Source organism: Hyperolius riggenbachi, chromosome 7 (genome assembly GCF_040937935.1).
Source record: "Hyperolius riggenbachi isolate aHypRig1 chromosome 7, aHypRig1.pri, whole genome shotgun sequence".
Taxonomy (NCBI): domain Eukaryota; kingdom Metazoa; phylum Chordata; class Amphibia; order Anura; family Hyperoliidae; genus Hyperolius; species Hyperolius riggenbachi.
In genome coordinates this window covers 219813873-219835706 of record NC_090652.1, presented here as the reverse complement: position 1 = coordinate 219835706, position 21834 = coordinate 219813873, and the positions used below count along the sequence as shown (strand labels likewise).

The window sequence follows — 21834 nt, the reverse complement described above, 5'->3', positions numbered from 1 at the left end:
TCAAAAAGATAATATTTCAAAAAGACCTTGTAGTTTTTGAATATGCACAGGAAAATTGTTATTAAACTGTCATTTTTCTGAGTTTTGCATTTTTAAAATACATTTTCTCAAAAACTACAAGTTCTTTTCAAAAAATTATTTTTTTTGACTTGTTTTCACTGTTCCCCTAAAGGATACCCAAAGTGTCATGTGGCATGATGAGCTAGACATGTGTATGTACAGTGCCTAGCACACAAATAACTATGCTGTGATCCTTTTTTCTTTCTCTGTCGGAAAGAGTTAAATATCAGGTATGTAAGTGGCTGACTCAGTCCTGACTCAGACAGGAAGTGACTACAGTGTGACCCTCACTGATAAGAAATTCCAACTATAAAAAAAACTTTCCTCGCAGAAAATGGCTTCTGAGAGCAAGAGAGAGAAAAAAGGGGGAATTTCTTATCCGTGAGGGTCACACTGTAGTCACTTCCTGTCTGAATCAGGACTGAGTCAGCCACTTACATACCTGATATTTAACTCTTTCAGACAGAGAAAGAAAAAAAGGAACACAGCATAGTTATTTGTGTGCTAGGCACTGTACATACACATGTCTATCTCATCATGTCACATGTCAGTTCGAGTATCCTTTAACATACATAGCATTTTGGTGACAATACCTTGTTTAGGGGCTTTGCTATCAACCACTACTGTTGGCACAACATTACATGAAATTTTATGTATTTATGCAAAATTACGAATGGAATATGAAAAATCAATTAAATGCCCAAATCAAAATAATCAAAATTACGTAATTGCAAAAAATTACGTGAAATTTCACATAATCGTAATTAGCACATTACGATCATCGCTAGTGACAGCATACAACAGAATTTCTAATACTATGACATCTAGAAAATGTTCCACGAGTCATGTTTTTTTCAATATCTCTGATTGATATTTAGCTATATTTATTAGCTATATTCAGCTATTTCACAGATTTAATTGATTTACTATAAATAAACCTTTGAAATGATAGCATTTTGTCAAACATACTACCTGTCTGTGACCTTAAACAAAGTTAACCTTTCCATAAGAAATTCAGATTTTCTACAGTTTATTATCATTATTATCGATTTATATAGCGCCAGCTTTTTTTTCTCAACACTATATAAATCAATCATCAGTTCTCTTAGAATTTGAAGCATAAGTAACAGAATAATGTCAAAATCATATACCGAATACCGATAGTCAATAATGTTGCCCCATTACATAATACTTGAGAAATCAAATTACATGCAGTTAAAACTACCTTAAGCCATAGCTCTTTTATCTTTAGTCTACTGATAGGTTACTGTAGATAACAGGAACCAATGAAGTGCAACTGTAATATCTAGTGCACCACTATGTGTGCAAAACATCAACACATATAACCATATACCCACAAGGTCCAATACAAGGACAATGAGCTTTCATATCTGATGTGTACTTCAATGCATTTCACAGATCAGCAGCTGCTTCTTCAGGAAGTCTAGGCTTGATACAAAGACTATCAGTATGGTATACATTTGCCCATCAAAGTCTCAAACAGGATCTCATCCTTACATGGGGTGCAGCAGTAATCATATCTATCTGTATTCACAAGGATCCTCATACCTCATAAATGTTCACTTGCGGCTGGTAGATTACTTTGCTTTCCATAAACACATAATTTTATATCAGTATGGTAAAATCAGATAGATTGTTTATGTGTTCACTCTGACCAAAACTGTTACATCATTTTGTGGTACAAACAAACTTGATTGCCCAACTTTTCCATGCTGCTGGTTCCTGCCTCTGCTGCAAAATGTGTTATTAGCATTTTGTTCATTTTGTCAAAGACAGTTATGACATCCTTTTTTCTTTACCTTTATTTTTTCACATATTCAGCTCAGTTTACTAATGGTAATATGCCTATTTGCAACAAGGCGAGGCCTTCTGAGGTTGCCTTGGAGAAGGGTTGGCAGGAGATGGATTTCGAACAATGTATACAGGATAACGCCTTGGAGGAGGGTTATAGAAAGAATTATACCTTACAAAAATTTTTGAGATTGTGAGTATTCTTCCAAATGCAGAAAGTAATGTAGTAAGAACATCTACTTCGGTGTGCAAATTTAAAGGAAAAGAAAAAAAGAACGTTTGTTATAAAACAGTTTAACCTCTTGCCGACCGCGTCACGCTGATGGGCGTGGCCGCGGCGGCAGCCTAAGGACTGCCTAACGCCGATCGACGTAAAGTCCTTGGGCTCTGTTTTGCAGGAGATCGCGTGCAGGCTGCGTGCGCATCTGCTGCTTGGTGGCGGAGCTCCGCCCCGCCTTCAATCCCTGAGTGGTATTGCCGATCGGGAGACTGTTAGACGGCGTGATCGCCGTCTATTCCCATGTACAGCGCTGCGATCGGCAGCAGCGCTGTACTGGGGACAGCCGTGTCACACGGCTGTCCCCCTGGGGGACAAGAGAGCGATCGGCTCTCATAGGCAGAAGCCTATGATAGCCGATCGCCATAATTGGCTGGCTGTGGGGAGGGAGGATTTTTAAAGAAACAGTTTTTTTTTTACAAAAAAAGTAACAATAATATTTATAAAAAAAAAAAAAAAAAAAAACATGGGGAGAGTGCCACAGGTTTCCTTGCCTGTAGTGACATGATGGCCAGAGGCGCCCCTGGTCCACCCTCTCCATTCCGGGCTCAGGATCCAAAAGAGTTAGTAATAGATCATCAGCACAGCCAAGCACTTAAAATGACACCTGAACTGAGAAGGATATGCAGGCTGACATATGTATTTCCTTTTGATCAATGTATCTTCCTTTGCTGTCCTGATGATCCTCTTTCTCTAATACTTTTACTGTATTGTGTTCAAACTGTTGTGTATCTGCGTTGTGTGACACTACACAGCCCACTGACAACCAGAGCCATGTACACTACTAGTATTCTTTAAAAAGAAGGTAGCGCCTGCACAACCCACATAAAATGAATATAAATGCAAGCTATTGCTACAATCATAAGTCCCAGTCCTGATATAATTCTCCGTGGCTCTGTGTATAAGATCTGCCGTCTGCTGTGTATTACACCACCACACTGTATGGAAGCAGACTCATCAGATTCTAAGACCCCAAAAAAGGCCTAGTAGCGCGTCAGGACACTTAGGGTGGTCCCCCACCTCCACAGATCCTTCTACTTGGACTTGGGTTAAATCTTTATGTGTACACCTCCTTGCATCACAAGATATATCTTCAAAACAAAAAAGAGCCTCACATAGTGTAAAACCGTAAAAACTTTACTAGACTCTAATATACTATTGCACTCACAGTATGAAGACTTGATTGTAGGGCATAGAGTTTTTATAGGGGCCCTCCCCCGTTAAGTTGGGCTCCAGCTGCGTGTGTGTGTCCCCTCTGTGGCCAGTGTCCGCACGCGCTGTGTCCACCGCTCCAGATCGGGACGCTGCTCGGATTACCCACATGAAGTCGTCACTGAGCTCTCACTTCCGTGCCTAAGCCCCGTCCGACATGTTTCGTCATAAAGGCTCATCAGGAGTGCTTGAACTTGAACTTACATGTTACTGCAGTTCAGTAAAACAGTAAGCCAAACTTTACGTTGCATCCAGTGCATGCAGACAGGCAGGAAGAGGAATCAACAACTCTAGATACAGCATAGATACACTCATTCAGTATCACAGTAGTATCTCAGTAATATCACAGTGTCATCTACAGGCCAGGAGTATGAACACCACAGTTTGGATATTCTTTATATTGATTACCTAATTTACCAACTTAGTTGAGATCATCAATCAGGCTATTAAAGGATACCTGCCCCAAGGCTAGGCTACCTACGCTAAACACAGTAGTATGTTCATGCTGGATCCAAATACTTCTGTGTGTTGTCTGTTTCTCTCCTCACCTGCTGTAGTCTCCACCTAAACAACATTTCTTGCATTGCATCCTTCCTTGCTCAGAACACAGGTAAACAACTTCTGCATGCCATCCAGGGGCGTAACTAGGTCCCACCGGACCCCCCTGCAGAAATTCTGAGCGGGCTTCCCTCCTGGGCTGTTTTGAGGGGCTGGAGGGGTCGCAGCATGAGGGGAAGGCCATGCTGCACTTCAGCGGGGAGGGGGGCGGTCCCCCCCTCACTCACCTCGGGCTCTCCCCTCTGCGCTCTCCTCCAGCATCAATACGATTGTGTGTGCAGCGGCGGGCAGCGGCAGATACTAACCTTCCGTGCGATCCAGCTTGGACGTTCCTCTCTCCCTCTAGCCTCTGATACGACTTCCTGTATAAACAGGAAGTCGCGTCAGACACTAGAGGGAGAAATGTCCACGCTGGAGCGCACGGAAGGTATGTATCTGCCGCTGCCCGCTGCTGCACACACAATCGTATTGATGCTGGAGGGGAGCGCAGAGGGGAGAGCCTGAGGTGAGGGAGTGGAGGCAGGGGCTGCAGGCCCTATTGTTACGCCAGTGATGCCATCATCATTTACAGACTTGACTAATGCAACACATCTGTACAGACAACCTGTACAATCTTTATCTTATATTACATAAGGCCTCCCTGTTATCTGACTGGCTTTGCTCAACATGAATCCATCCTCTCCCTCTCCTCTCACTTGTTAATGTTGACCTAGGGAGGAAGGAGGATGAGGGTAGGAGCAGGCTGCCAAAATGGACAGCATCAGCACCTGGGCCTGAAAACATTCATACAGACAGCATTCATAATGTGTACGTCACAGTGCAGAGGGTTAATGATTGAGTAAATAGAAATTGACCACTACCGTCAGCACCTGCTTTTACCTTATTCCCTTATTTGAGTGCCAGCAGGATGAGCCTGGCTACTCTTGTTTATGTATGTGTCATCGCAGCCACTATGGTTAGGCTGCAGGTTTTAGCTGTTTGCCCCTATTCCAGCACAGACCATTTATTTTAATGGTGTGTGTTGGGCAGTTTTGGAGATATGAGACTCATTCATGTACTTGCATGTGTTCCTTTGCCTAAAGATACAACCAGAGCTTGCCTTAGCTTGACTTCCAATTTCAAGAGCATGGAATGTAGGTAGAGTAGGGGCAAAATCTAAGCAGAGGACCTCATGGTTGGTGAGTTGGTCCTGTACAAAATCACTGCAGTCCATTTTGGATACTAAGATCCTCAGTTTTTGCAACCAAGTTGTTTTTATCACTACTAGAGTTCTACCTTATTGCGGAAGCAAAATCAGCTAATAGGTCAGTCAGGTGAAAGGACAAATCAGAGGAAAATTGTGTAGAGGGTAAAGCAGGAGGCAAGAGCTACAAGAGTGGGATGCCCCCATGACTTGGCTTATAGGCAGCAGGCACAACGTAGTCCCTCCTGCAGAAAGGTTGGGTTTCTGAGCAGTCTGTACTCTAAAGTCCACTCTATCAAATAAGTGCAAATTGAGCTTGTAGTCAGTTTTGAAAATTCATAGCTAACTGCAATTTCAAATGGTTCTACAGTAATAATAACATTACATTACAAAAAAAAATCACAAAAAAATAATAATCACCAATTCATGTTAATGACAGTTTTGCAACAAAATTAAATTCACCTTTTAAGTATACTAGCTCAACCAATTATTCAGTGCAAGTGCTTTATTTTTACTGTTTGTATTGTGTTTGCATTGCAAAAGAGAAAAAAATGAAAACAAAATAGTTTCCTCTAAGCAGTTTTATTTGCATGAAATTACACAGTAAAGAATATATGGGGATCCATGGCAGCAATTCACATATTTATAAGAAAGAAAGCCGATTGGTCATCCAAGTTATAAATTATAACAAGTTTTTATACTGGTTGTCCATCTTCCTTCTAAACCGAAGTGCAGTCTGTAAAAGAGAAAATGTAGGTTAGTTCACCATCATATTACAGCAGCCACTTACTTCTATGTTTAATGTGGCATATCAGACTATTTATGAGCGGTTATTATGGGATACTGTACTTCGTACTCTCTGTTTGCATTTTGCATTGATTTATTTCATAATCCCAATCTTATTTCTGTTGGCAGTATCAACAGATATTTTATACTGCAGTATAGTAAAACAGCCACAAGATGTCACTTTCTGTAGAATGATGTGAAGATCTCTACGGTATTGGGATTTACTGCATTCGTTCTATGTTCCTCTCTGTTCTAAGTAAGCTGCATTACCTGATGGTGGTGTATGATTTATATCTGCATGTTTTTCTTCAATAAAGAGTTCGAACTTGCTATACTGGGTGCCTATCTGGGTGCGTGCATGAAATTCTAAATACACATTAAATTGCAGTACAAAGTTCTGCTTTAGAAAAAATGTAGGGGCACAATTGTAAGCTTCATCCGTTTTAAATAGGTTAATGAACAAGGTAAATTGTTTTTCACTGATAAGAGAGACATGTACAGTCCATAAATCTTTGCAATTTATCACCATCCCCCACTTTGCACATCCTCTGGAGGGTACCTGTTTCCAGAAAGAAATGAGCATGTCTGTTTTAACTTCTGATGTTCATGTCACATGACCTGAAGCTCATAGCTGGGCTGTAACCCATTTCTCCTACTACCCTAGAGGCAGGAAACTGTATCTCATCTTGGCTATGACAGAGGACATGGCCCACATTAGTATCCTGCTTCTCTGCTACAATGCCCTATGGAAAAAGGTTACTTGCCATCCACCACTACCTTTTAAATCAGACTGATGACATTCTTGATTAAACTGGACCTAAACTCTTGCACAGGACAGAAGGAAAATATATAGAATTGCACCCTGTATGTATTTAGAGAGCTTAGCCTGTTTAAAGGGGAACTGAAGAGAGAGGTATATGGAGGCTGTCATGTTTATTTCCTTTTAGACAATACCAGTTGCCTGGCAGCCCTGCTGATCCTCTGCCTCTAATACTATTAGCCATAGCCCCTGAACAAGCATGCAGCAGATCAGGTGTTTCAGTGGTTCAGACTTATAAGTCTGATCTGACAAGACTAGCTGCATGCTTGTTTCTGGTTTTAATCAGATACTACTGCAGAGAAATAGACCAGCAGGGCTGCCAGGCAACTGGTATTGATTAAAAGGAAATAAACATGACAGCCTCCATATACCTCTCTCTTCAGTTCCCCTTTAATTCCCCCTCATTTGTGTGTAATCACAAGTTGTAATTTGACCAGGCCAATCGTGACAGTTTAATTCAATCGGGTCTAAATAGAAATTCCAAAGAGAAAAGGAGGTATAATACCAGTAAATCCAGTCAGTTTACATGCATCTTTGATTATTCTCCTATGGCTGAAAATATTAAATTGATTATCTACAGACACTGGCAGATCTTAAAGAATGATCCTAAGTTGACCACAATAGGCCACACACGCCCCATGATTTCCTTTAGGAGGGCACGCACGGTGGGAGATCTTGTCACCACGAGCAAATTTCTTGTTGACACCGGGGTTAACTGGTTACAGAGATTTATACCAATCGGTAATCACCGATGTGGCAATTGCACACACTGTGACCAGTTCCTGCCGGGGAAAAGTGTCGCTCTGGGTGGCAGAATTTTACCAGTTAAAGAATTTATACACTGTAGATCCAACCATGTAGTCTATACTGTAATGTGCCCATGTGGGCGTTTTTATATAGGCCAGACAACTAGGATGCTTTGTACACATTTTCAGGAACATGTCCATTCCATTGAGACTGGTGTAGGAGCTGGCCGCTTAATTAAGCATGTACATGAGATGCATAATTGCAACAGCAATAGCCTAAAATTATTGGAGTTTTGACTGTACCTGTGCCACATAGAGCTGGCAATCGTGAGCAATTGTTGCTCCAACAGGAAGCAAGAATCATTTCTATAACTAATGCTTGCGGCCATCTAGGACTTAACGAAAGAAACGAACTGCATTGCTTTTTTAACGAAACATTAATTCCCGATTTGCTTGTTTAAATATTACTTCTAACAGGAGAGATGAGTGAAGGCACGTTTTGGTCTTTGACCATTCGCATTCCCTCTCCTGTTTTACCTCTTTAGAGCTGCTGTGTACTGTTTTATATAGTATAAGTGTGATTAATATTCAACAAGCGGCATGTTTCAATATATCTATTGTGTGTTTTTGTATAGATCAATGATCACTTAGCAACAACCCGACACCGAAGCCAGAAGCAGGATGCATGCGCACTCCCCCCCAATGACACCGCACGACGTATAGGAACTGGGCGGGGAGTCCCGCGGCTTGCCTAATGGCTAGAGCATCCTGACATCAGGCAATGGAGGAGGGACTGTACGCGGAACGCCAAGGCGAGAGGGCGGGTTGGAGCTTCCGGGCAGGACGCCGGTAAGTGTGAGTGATCTATTTAAACTGTGGCTTGAGATGGATCTTGTTGTTAGTGCCTCTGATGACGCGTTAGCACGCGAAACGGCTGTCAGGCCTCACCTAACCCCCACTGCATGCTGCTGTATGTGATGTCCATTGGAACCAAATAAAGGTGTGTTTAAGGGCACAGTGCCTCTCTTTCTTCCTCTCCTGAAACACAGATGCTGCATTATACATGTGTGTTCACTCTGCCTAAAATTATTTGTCAGGTATTCTGCACCCTCTGCCTATTGGGTCCCATGACAGCTGCAACGTTTTCTTTGGCTATAGATATGCACTTCTCTGTAGCATTGCAAATGTTTGGTCAAATACATTATACTGAATGACTACATCTTTTCAGTACCTTACTTTCTTTCACTGGAAGCGCTGCTCACTCTGTGGAAGTTATCAATAATATCTCCAAGGAGACCAGCCGGGATAAGGATTCCATGGTTTGAAATAAGCAGGGGGAGGGGGAGGAGGAGGAGGGGGAGGAGGAGGTGGAGGAGGGGGTGGATACGGCCAGTGATGAGGGCGATGTCTTGGTGGCCAGTTATAGCCATAGCCATAGTTATATCCTAAAACAAAATTTTAAAACATATTCGTAAAAGTGCAGAAATGATTGCAGTAACAGTATGTATTTTTCATAACAATTTAAAGAAATAAAATCTCTTTCACTATAAAACTGCTACTCAAGTTATATAGTATTAAAAAAATACTTCATCTATTCTTCAGGATATATATTTTATTACATTTTATCTTAAAGGAATGTCTTAGTTGTGGAATTTCTTGTTTCACAATCCTAGGACTGATCATGCAATTATTGCAGGCAGACACTCCCACATTGCAGTTCCTATCAGTTGCTCAGTGGAAATAGTTTGTGCCAGTATAAAATAGAAGTAAGAATTTGCTAGAATGGTTTGCGAAACATCTGTACAATGTATGTAAAGATAAGGGATGGTCAGTGAGATGCAAATATTTTCAAGTTCATGCAGGATTATGTATATTTTTATTCAAATATATGCATCTTGAAAATGGACTAAAGACTGTTCCGCGCATGCGCAGGATGCTTACGGCGACTGGAGTGATGACGTGTCGAGTGAGCGACAACACACGCAAATGCACAACTTCAGCTGAAGTCGCCAGATTACCGGAGCCGCCAGCGGGACCATGGAAGGGACCAAGAGGATGCCGTGGGACCTTGCAGGCTATGGGGGGCTGGAGGAAGCCCCATGAAAGTCCAGATTTTTTTTTTGGGCACTACTCAGGGTCCCTTTAAGGCCCAGTGAAAAGGGCTTTCGCCAGCTAAACGCTTCTCTGCAAACGAACAGAGAAGCGTTTGGCGTAGCTGATCCTAGATGCTGCATGTAACATCTAAGACGAAATGAGACAACAGGATTGATTGCAGCGTTTGCGCAAATGGCAGGAAAAGTGGTTACCAACATTGAAAAAATGCAGTCATTTGAATGGACAGTGCTTGAGTGACAAACGCCGGTTTCAAGGTTTGTGTGCAACGGTGTGGTGTCGGTATGCTCTAAATTGTCAGGGTCTCCTTAATGTCATGATGAAAGCATATTGGGCTTGATTCACTAAGGCAAATAGCATGCCTTATCAGAGTTAACATACCTTATCAGAGTTAACCCGCCTTATCAGAGTAGCATAGCAAGTGCTACGAACTTATGCCTGCTAATTGGCAATGCTGAGAGCTCCACTCGTCCTGCCCTGAGCCCCTGCGGGTCCAATCACTTTAAAGGACATTATCCCCGCACTTTGATTGGCCCAATAGGCTGCCTGTCAAGTTTCCTGTCACGTGACAGGCAGCCAATCAAAGTGTGGGGATAATGTCCTTTACAGTGATTTGACCCGCAGGGTCTTAGGGCAGGACGAGTGGAGCTCTCGTCATTGCCAATTAGCAGGCATAAGTTCATAGCACTTGCTATGCTACTCTGATAAGGCATGTTAACTCTGGTAAGGCATGCTATTTGTCTTAGTGAATCAAGCCCATTGTGTCATCATGTTAGAGCCACATTACTAATGCACATGCACAATAGAACTTTCAGCTGATGGAAAGCTGATTTCAGTGACATGCCAGTAGCTCTATAATAATGTGCCACTGCCCAGCCCAGAAGCAGTGCAGGAAGCTCCGATTTGTGATGTTCCACCTCCTACTGTCTCTGCTATTGCTTGCTGTGGTACTAAGGTAATAGTGAAGTCCATATGTAGAATGATTGAAGAGAAATCGAGAGCCCAATATGGTGTAGTATATCAAAATTGATTGGATAAATGAAACAGTGAGATGGTAATACTCACAAACACGGGTTACCACCTAGGTAACCACTCATTAGGCAGGTGAGGAGATTAGACCTGTCCTCACTCAGGATTAAGAAGTCGCTCTCTGTAGATAGGAAGAAAGGGGGTAGATCACCCCTCCACCTGGGGTGGACTCAAATATATTCGTAGGTGAACAGAGGCGCCAGAAGGATAAAAGTACATAACATTTTTAAAAAATTGCTGTGAGGAAGTGGTGGACTTGCCTCCGTTAAAGCAGACACCAAGGACTGTAAATATATAGATATACACATTTATTGAAAATACCCCAAAGATGCAACGCGTTTCGCGGGCACAGCCCACTTCTTCAGGCAATAAGCAGGGGATAAACCCCCTGCTTATTGCCTGAAGAAGTGGGCTGTGCCCGCGAAACGCGTTGCATCTTTGGGGTATTTTCAATAAATGTGTATATCTATATATTTACAGTCCTTGGTGTCTGCTTTAACGGAGGCAAGTCCACCACTTCCTCCCAGCAATTTTTTTTAAAAATGTTATGTACTTTTATCCTTCTGGTGCCTCTGTTCACCTATTAATATATGTAGAATGATGCACCCCGTATCGAGAATGGTGCAGCCCTTATAGGAGCTTCCTGTCCTGCTTCCGGACTGGACAGCGTCACACTATTAAAGGGCAACTGTGCATGCCTCCAGAATAATCTGCCCGTCAGCTCTTTTTCGGACACTGAAAGTTCTATTGTGCATGCGCATGAGTAACGTGGCCCTAAGGAGATGACACAATATGGTTACATCATGGTGTTAAGGAGATGCTGACAATTTAGGGCATACCGACACCACACTGGCCCAAAGTTTTAGCATAGCAGCTATATTCTAAAGTACATATGGCTTTTGCGCAACAAAAACAATTGAAAAATCTCTGTGTTCCCTCGGGATGCTTGGGACAATGAGGATCAATATATAAATGGACATTCAATTAAATGCTATCAAAATGCAATAAGCATTTTGAGGGCATCTGAATGAGTGTTTTATCACTTTTTCCTGACAATTCCTGCAGCTTGTCAAATGCCAGGGAATCATTAGTGATAGTTCCGTACAAGGATTTTAACTGTGTTAAAGCTGACAGAGATGACATTGGGGTATTCACATATTTAAAATAATAAAAAATGAAGTCCCTCTCAATTGATATTTGATTCCTCTGTCTATTGAACTTTGAATGAGAAAAACATTTTTCCATTAAATCTAGATTGGCGAGGTTTGGGGGAGTGGGAGGGGGGCTGTGGATAAATGCGACTCTCAAGTATAAATGTTGTACTTTCATGAGCAGTTCAAAGCTAAAAAAAAACAAAAAAAAAAAACAGAAGACAAAATAAAATCTCTGCACTAAAATTCAGATGGGCAATGTAGTAAATGATCGATGTAAGGTAGATTGTGATCATTTAGGAGATCTACTAGTGCAGTGCTGGGCAAACTATGGCCCGCGGCGAGCTCTTCCTGTCGGCTGGCCGGATTTCTCTCCATAAAATGACATGTAATACGCTGGCATGTACCGAGGTCACATGACATCCTGTTGCCATGGAGATGCGAGGTGGGAATCGGTGAACGAGGTGACTCCCCCCCAGGCTCCCACCCGCTCGCAACTCTGCAGAGGGGGGGGGGGGGGGGGGGGGTGGGTTTGAATTTAAGGACTGCAGTCTTTGGTCCACAGCATGTGGCCTGGGCCGCTTAAAGTTTGCCCCGCCCAGTACTAGTGTATGCCTGTCTAAAAGGATCACTTGAAAGCTCAAAGAAGAAGGAGTTTTTGTAGACACTGGGTAACTTCTTCCTGACACCTTTAACAACAGTAGTATTTTGCTGTGTTGACTGGAACTGTTGTCTCTTTTTTTATTTAACAATAGTATGATTATGTATGTTATACTCATATGGCCAGTGTATATTGCTCAGGTTTACTTCAGGAACACTTTAAGTAAACCTGTCTGTGAAAAAAGTCTCTAACCTCTTTCATTGGATACAGTGGAGACACCTAGAGCTGCATGCACACACTGATTGTTTATATCTCTCTTAAAGACATGAAACAAAACAGGACCTCTCAGTGATGCTGGTATGACATGGGCTATTTCTGCACAGGTCCTTTTGTCATACTATTCTAGGAAGGTCTGTGCCAGAGGCACAGTGGAGGCTACCACCAAACCCATTGCATCCGTGTTACTAAAAAGTGCAGAGATGCAGTATATGTAGATACCAGGAACTCAAATATAGAAATCTCAGATATCCTCTAGAAATTCAATTTATGACTTAATGTGCATTCTGAAAATTGTTAATAAATGGTGTTTGGCACAATAAATAAATGCAAGGTAATATTAATTGTGAATTATGCTCACCGTAAGATGACATGATGGAATTCCTGGAAAACAACAGAATGCAATAAAGTTAAATGAAAACTACACAAATTGAAAACAACTAGTTGTGTTAATTACATATTGACCCATGTACATTTAGTAGCATACAGAGCAAATAACCACTTAACAATTTCATTATTTTTTTATCCTTTTTTTTACAGGAAAATCATGACATGGAACTGTTGTTAAGCCTCTCGGCATTCCCTACTCAGTGTAATTGTCCCAGGCACTGCTCAAAACTGGTCCAACTGTAAGTAGACAGCCATTTAGAAAAACAACCCCCACTGGCCATTTTTCTTTCTCTAATCATGTGATACAGTTGACAGAATTAGTAGACACTGGTCTACTGACGACTGCCCAATGGGAGCAACTTAGGGCCTGAGCACACTAACACGCTTCTACCTGTTTTTCAGAAACACATTAATGTTACAGATTGAAAAAAAGAGAGAAGCGCATTAGTGTGCTCAGTCCCTAGTGTGTGAAGACTCTTGTTCCATAAGCAGCTGGACAGAACTTCACATTAAAGGTCCTGAGTGGGGCTATGTACCAGGGGGTAAGAGGTGTCTAGTAGAATGCCTGTCACCACATACATAGTGACTAGAATCCATGTGGGTAGACATAGTACGGCTGCCAGTGAGTTGGGCGCAGGGCGAGCTGAATGACTACTCTCCCTGCTGCCGCTAAACTCCCTGGCGGCGTTAAATACTATTCCCCCTCCAAGTTATAGCTAATTGGAGGGAGATGTAATTTAGGGTCTGGAGATCAGCGGATCCCGAATTACTCTTGCTCGGGGAGTGCATTATTGCATTGCTGCTATGATGGTGCCCAACTTTGGTTCTCGGTGCTATGTGCCGTGCGCCGAAGTTACCTGCTTTGCGTAATTGGACCTTGATTGACCCTGCTCATTCCTTCCTGTTGATTGACTGTTATCGAGTCCCAGGGGACTGCCCATAGGATTTTTATAACTAACACCACAGTTGTTCCATTTGAGCATTTCCAAAATGAAAATGCAATATCCTGAGAGAATTTGGCATTGACCATAACATCAGCTGTAGTCAGGGACACACCCATTCTGCTTACTGGGCTGTGAAAACAAATACTGTGTATTTTTCCTTTTCTGAAAGAAATTACAATATGCCTTATTTAGTAACACTCTGTAAAGTAAGAGAACTTAAAACAAGGTTATTTTTGTCAATCTATCCCCTCTTTCCCTCCTTTCACTTCTAAGGGTCTTCAAGTTCAGGGTGATATAACCACACAGTCTAGTCCTGGAAGAATTCTCAATCTACTTTGGTTCTGATCATTGCTACACCATCTCTTTTTCCCCACAGTCCAAACACATTCTAGAAACTCCAACATTGCTCTCAACATCACTGTCACACCCCTTTGGTATATGTCACTTTCCAAAACCATATCCCACTGCTCAATATTCTAGAGGGGAGGGCTGTAGATGTAACAGCTATGTCTTTGTTCAAACCAGCAACAAAATGGAGTAGCGAGAGTGCCACACCCACCCTCAACGTCATGTCACCATCACTGGAAGTTTCAATAAGTGTAAACAGGGTTTTATCAGTGTAAAGTGTAAACAGGCATCAATCCTTCTTTTACTTCAGAGAAAAATCGTGGAGATATGCTTTAAATGATCTAACAAACCTTGGCCTAGATGTACTAAAATACCGTCCTCTATTACGCCAAAAAATTCTCTTTGGTTGAGTGCTACAAATGACAGAGTTCATTTGACTGCCAATTCCATAACGCATCAGCAACCTTCATTATTTTCCAAATCACTCAGGTGAGAATTCAACAATATTACCACCTAAAAGCTGATGATGTTTAATAAATCCAGTCAGGTTTATGTTTTCTAGTGTACAAAAGCCCACCAAACATTAGTAAATAAACCTTATGCAAGGCTGTGAGCACTGTACTCCATATCCTGGGTGGTTTCCTGAAGTCTTCTGCTGTAGAGGAAATGACAAAGGCCAAACAGAAAAACAGGTGTAGTTACTTTTACTGGTCAGTTTCAGGCATAGACGTTTGTAGTCACGCAGTGGCAGAGGTGCATTTTACCTGTACAGAGCCCCAGTGATTACCTAACAAATCAATTTAAAATCATCTGGCAAGGAGTCCACTCTACCAACTTGTTCTTGCAGCACTTACACTGTTTCAAGCTGCGACCTTAGCCTGTTCCATGTACCTGACAACTTGATGATGGTGAGGTAAGCAGCAGCTTCACACTGCTTGTTATTAATTCCATCAGCTGTAGTCCATCAGGACATAGAAAATGAAAACATTATAATCTGAGAATTGGCATGGAGCCCACTTGGAAGGACAGCGGCAGATGCATTTAGCTGCAGCCTGAAGTTCCTTTTTGTCCTTAGAAACCCAAAGAAAGAGAAAGTGCAGTACCAGCTTTGGAGTGCCCAAGTATTTAATCCCATATTACATCATAACAAGAACCGCAATTCCAGATATACTTTAGTTCTTAGCCATATGAAAATTTACTTACGGAATCTGCGTCCTCAGAGAGTACACTGTGTGAGTGGCACTCCTGGTAGTTCACGTGCTTTTATATAAGTAGACAGAAGGGTAGGGAGGGAACCCAGTCTAAGATAAAGCAATTTGGTAGGGAATGGAGTACCCAATTTGCATTCCACACTGTATTTAACTTCTGTTCATAATTTGTCAGGTAATGATTAGACATTCCCTGCCTGTGAAGCACCAATACAAATGTATTAATAAACCTATGACAAAAGGATATAAAACTAGAATTCCATTGGTTATTAAAGTACACTACTTCACTTTCAAAATTGATCGTCATACCAGACATGAAAAAAAAAACCAGGACACAATTAGTATGTTGTCAGCCACGTGACCTGACACAGGATTATAGATTTGGGTGATGAGCCATTATTTTTTAACTTTTATAATGATGCTTTATTTAACTCTTTTAAAGTTATCCAGTGAAACAGAAGTCACAAGAGAGATATCAATGCACAAAGCAAAAACTTACATCCAATGCAAGGCAGTCTTTTTTCCAAAAGGGTTTTAAAAAAAACCACAAGCTACAGTACCGTGAATAGATGGAGAGGAGTACAGGCAGATAGGGGTTCTACAGCCGTTTCAGACCTGTAATCTGTGGCGCTTCATCAGAGCAAAAGAGTACAAAAACAATGACCCCTTTTCTACATTCTATAATTAGTTAATTACCTGAAAATGAGTGCAGCTGTGCTGGCGCTATTATCCCAGGAGTCTAGTCCTCAAATCACTGTTCCATGCTGCATGACCATGGTGGAATACACGCCTAGCACAAGAGGAAGGAGGCGTCACATGAGAAGGCGTGCTTCCGTATCATTGGACCGCATGCTGGCCTCTCATTCCCAACAGGAGGGTGAAAGTTGCATCCGCTTCTGTATTGTGAATAGTGACATCAGTGCCATATAAAAAAAAGGTGATGTGGAAAAAAGGGTTGTGGCTAAATCCACCATGGAAGTAAAGGGAACGCAAGCCCTGGTAGAGACGGTCGGAACAATTCGCTGACGTGCAGTATTCTGTAAACATTGGGTTCGCAGTTTTCCCATAGACTTTAATGGAAGGCGAACGGCCGCTGACTTTAACGGTTAATAGCAAAGCCCCCTCATATGGTAGAAACACCAAATTTGCAGGGTATATAGATGGGGACAGTGGGTACAAGAAGAAAATAAAATCTTAAAAAGACCTTATCGTTTTTTAGAACATTTTTTTACGTTTCATAGGAAAAAAGTATACATTTAAATTTGGTAGGCAGATAATGTAGCAAACCTAATGGGGCACCAGAGGTGGGGAAGAGTCCCTTGTCCATGGATTGGACAAGGACCCTGGGAAGGAGAGGGAGGCTTGGCCACCCCTCCCCCCGGAGCCCCCATTCCATGGACCATGCAGGTTGGTGTAGCTCAGGGTGCGAAATCCCACTCGGCCAGGGCTCCACATTCTGGCTACCCCAGCCTGCATGGGGGACAAGGGGACAAAGAGGCTCGGGAAGGGGGAACCCATGTCATTTTTTTTTATTTCCCGCACTCTAGGCATTTAAAGAACAAGCTTCCAAAAATAGGTAAAGTTGCCAGGGATCTTTATACAGCCATATTGTGGCTGTATAGTGATCCCTGGCCAAAGTGTTGTTGCTCCAGAGAGGTTTCCAGGGGGTCCATACGCACTGCGTACGGACCACCTGGAAACCCCATCATGAAATTCATTGCTCTTTCTTTTGAAATATGTAAATTTACACTATCGTTAGATTTGCTACATTATCTGTCATTTACCATATTTAAATGTATACTTTTTTCCTATGAAACTTTAACATTGATTTTCTAAAAAAATTAGGTCTTTTTGTGATTTTTTTAAAATTTATTCTATTTTGAATGATGTCCTGATAGTACCCTCTCCTAAGAAACTTCTCTCTTAGGTCCTCTGACTGTATAACAAAGTCCTCCCATATACTGGCATTAGAGCCTCAAACAGAGAAACTGGCCATACGGAGAGCTATTAATCATAGCTGGAGGATGATAGCTGGAAGCATGCAAGAGGGCATTAACAGCTGTCTCCTTACTATGTGTACTGGTTAATAGGAGGCCCCCATGGACAAAAATATTCAGATCAAGGAATTTCAGTGCTTGATCTAGCCAATGATGTGTAAATAACATATTCACATCATTGTTGTTAATAAACCTCATAAATTCCTCAAATTCAGACGGATCACCTGACCAAATCACCAAGATATCATCTATGTAGTGAGTCCAGAGTTTAATCTGGTCCATGAACCCGTTCCCTGGAGAGTGGATGGTATTAGCCTCCCAGTGGCCCATGAAGAGGCTGGCATACGTCGGGGCCATAGGGGTCCCCATCACCGTTCCGACCTCCTAGTGGTACCACTCACTATCAAAGAGAAATTAGTTCCTGTCTAGACAAACTTCAGACCCACCAACACAAACCATTGTGTAGCATCCTGCTATACAACGACACTACATCAATTGATGCCAAATGATAAGACTCATGCCATTCAAAGTTCCCCAAATATTTAATACCTCATGGTATCACCCACATAGGAGGAGGGCATAGTTCTCAATAGGGGTCTCAGCTAGAAGTCCAGGTACAGTGACAGAGGCTCCATTAAAGAGCCAATTGCAGATACAATAGGACGCCCCGGTGTGTTCTCCAGTGATTTATGTATCTTGGGGATGAAATACCACACCGGGCTCCTAGGATGTACAGGAATAAGATAGGTAACTAGATGTTGAATCAGTAGGCAATCTAGAGTAAGTGGACCTGTCCTGTAGCTGACAAAGACATTCAGCCCAATAGTGCTCTGTTGAAAGGACCACTGCCCGTCACCCCTTATCTGCTTCCTTGGTGGCTAGCTCAGGAATACTAGATAACCACTTAAGAGCTTTTTTCTCTGCAAGGGATAAATTGGACTGAGACTTTGGATTAATTAAAGCCCTACAGTCTTCCAGTACCCTTTGCTGAAACAGTTCAACAGAACCACCAAAAATTGTTGGTGGATTAAAGGAAGACCTATTACCTATATTATAAGGCAGTGGTCTATTCCTTCCCACCATATTTAAAGTTCCCGTCTCAGAGAGTTCACATAGATCTTGTAAGGTGCATGTGTTCCTGGAATTGGTGACAGTATCAGCCAGGGGAGGCACTTGTTTTATATCAGGGGTGGTTATATCAGGAACAAACATTATTGAATATAATGACAGGAGGCATGATTAGATTTTAATGTTTTTATTCTTATGCGGAGTGATTTTTATTGAATACAATTGTTGTTACTTTTGCATAACTTCAGTGTGGGGCTGTTTCTATGAGTTTAAGCTTTGTTCCTGATATTTCTTACATAAGCTCTAGCACACACTTTCAGTATGAGTGCAGTGAGTTTCTTCAACTATATCAAGATGGTTGTAGTGTCCTGTGGTCTTTGTTGAGTAAAAAAGAACTTATGTAGGGCTAGCTTCTTGTTCAAACTTAATGAAGTCAAATTCCAGGACAGGGCAATAGGATAGTCCCTTATTGAGTAAGGAGAATACAGCCATACAGTAAAGAAAAGATAGCTGGGTCTCTGTAACGATCGGTGAAGGACAGAGAGGATCTGATTACCGGTGATCTGCAGTATCACTGGGAATACAGATGTATACCAGATTATAAGTGATCTGCAGTATCACTGATCATCCGATATACTCGCTAACCTCTGTTCACCTGAGTAGAGTGTAGTGTTTGGTGTAACGGTAACACTTAGAGGACTAGGCCTCAGTGCAGCAAGGAGTACTGCACAGATTCCTTCCGCAGACCTGAGCTCTCCATGACGGGAGGATTCAGACTGACAGTAGGAAGGATGGTCTGAAAGTGACACTCAGGAGGAGGTGTCACTGACAGGACGGGGAACCGCCTCCAATAGTAAGGTCGGTTCTCGAGGTCGGACAAGCCAGGTCGTACACACACGGACAGATAAAGTACAAGATCAGGAGGCAAAGGCGGAGTCTAAGTACAGGCAGGGTATCGGCAACGGGGTATCAGAAATATCGAGGTACAAAATCAGGAGGCAGAAGCAGAGTCTAGGAACGAGCCGGGGTTCGGCAACAGAGTATCAGAAATATCGAGGTGCAAGATCAGAGTTCAGGAGGATAGTCAGGCAGGCAAAGGGTCATAACAGATAATCACAATCAAACTAGTACTTTAGCTATCAACAGAATCTAGCTAAGTGTAGGATTACAGCTTCAGCTGGTCCCGGCACACTTGCGGATCTGACTACGGATCTGGGTGCTCCCACGTATGTGATCGCAACGCCAGACAAGGAACAAGTGAACAGCCAGCAGTATATATACCCAAGGACCTTTCCAGGACCTCCCTAATTGCTGGACCAATGAGAGTTGTGGAAAATGTCAGCTGACCAGCCTGGTCAGCTGACTCACTTCTGGCTGTTATATAAGCTCTGTCTCTGTGCGTGCGCGCGTGTTACTCTGAATCCTGGTGGACTATCAGTCCCAGCCACACTAGAACTGTCTTGCAATGTATCCAGTTCCAATGCGGATTCCGCCGTTTCCAATGCGGATTCCGCTGTTCCCAATGTTGATTCCGCCGCTCTGCCTATGCGGCATGTGGCGGTTTTTCCGCGTTGTGACGCCATGCTGGACGCGGAGACAGCCGCCTCACCTTGAGAGACAGCGGCTTTTCCGCGTTTCTTCACAGTACCCCCCTCCTGAGGAGTGGACTCCGGACAACTCCTACCAGGTTTCTCAGGATGTAAGGCGTGAAACTATATCCTTAATTCGTCCGCATGCATGCGTTTCTCCGGTACCCATTGTCTCTCCTCAATGCCGTACCCTTTCCAATGTACGAGATATTGTACCGAGTTTTGTACAATGCGTGAATCTAAAATCCTTTCTACCTCGTACTCAGGCTGATCATCTACCAACACAGGAGGAGGAGGAGTGGGACCCACATGGACCGCTGGCTTAAGGAGGGACACATGGAAGGACTTTATCCCACGCATGCTGGCGGGAAGATCAATGGAATAAGTAACGTTATTGATCTTCTTAGCCACCGCAAATGGACCCACAAACCTGGGGCCCAATTTATCTGAAGGCTGTCTCAGGGTCAAGTGACGTGTGGACACCCAGACCAAGTCTCCTGGCTGGAACTTCCACTCCAACGAGCGTCTCTTGTCAGCCTGACCCTTTTGACTCTGGAATGCTTTTTCCAGATTACTCTTCACCGTCCCCCAGATGCCTTTCAATGCCCTCTGCCAGACTTCCAGGGTTGGAAACGGAGAAGAGGCAACTGGCAAGAGGGAAAATTTGGGCAATCTCCCAGTTACAATCTGGAACGGAGAAAAACCAGACGACGAATTTTTCAAATTGTTCTGAGCGAACTCTGCGAAGGCCAGAAATTTTACCCAGTCATTCTGCGCCTCCGCAACATAACATCTTAAGAACTGCTCCAAAGACTGATTAATCCGTTCAGTCTGCCCATTGGTCTGTGGGTGGTAGCCGGACGAGAAAGACAGCTTCATGCCCATTTGGTGGCAAAATGCCCTCCAGATTCTAGAAATGAATTGGACTCCCCTATCCGACACTATGTTTTCCGGAATGCCATGCAGCCGGAAAATGTGGATGATGAATAGGTCGGCCAATTCCTGGGCCGAGGGGAGTCCTTTCAAGGGCACGAAATGGGCCATCTTGCTGAAGCGGTCGACTACCACCCAAATGACCGACATGCCCTCAAACCTGGAGAGCTCACCCACGAAATCCATGGACAAGTGGGTCCATGGCTCACTCGGGGCGGGCAAAGGCTGTAAGGTACCGACAGGTGCCAGTCAGGAGGGTTTACTCTTAGCACATATTGCACATTCCCTAACAAATTCCCTGCAATCAACAGACAGGGAGGGCCACCAGGCACACCTGGCTACAAGATCCTGTGTTCTGGCGACTCCGGGATGTCCAGCATTTTTATGTGCGTGGAACATTTCAAGGATCTGAAGACGAAAGGGCAAGGGAATGAACATGACCCCTTCAGGCTTCCCTTCCGGGATGTCCTGCTGGAAGGGGCTCAACTTCTCCTTCCAGTCTTCCCAAGTATCCATTGCAGCCAGCACCAATTTTCGCGGAACAATTGTCTCAGGGACGGAGGACTGTGCTGTCTCTGGCTCAAAGCACCTGGATAGCGCATCTGCCTTAGTATTCTTACTGCCCGGGGTGTACGTAATCACGAATGTGAACCTTGAAAAAAACAGGGACCATCGAGCCTGACGAGGGCTTAACCTCTTAGCCCCCTTGATATATTCCAGATTCTTGTGGTCAG

At 43.0% G+C, this 21834-nt stretch overlaps 1 long non-coding RNA gene across 1 annotated transcript; it reads right to left on the bottom strand.

Annotated features, from left to right (window-relative positions):
- Positions 1 to 5676: 5676 nt before the first annotated feature.
- On the bottom strand, positions 5677 to 14980 carry LOC137525766 (uncharacterized). Its single transcript, XR_011023001.1, has 4 exons — positions 14902 to 14980; positions 12985 to 13007; positions 8686 to 8899; positions 5677 to 5838 (listed from the first exon to the last, which is right to left on the bottom strand). It is a non-coding gene; the product is annotated as an uncharacterized lncRNA (long non-coding RNA).
- Positions 14981 to 21834: the final 6854 nt, after the last annotated feature.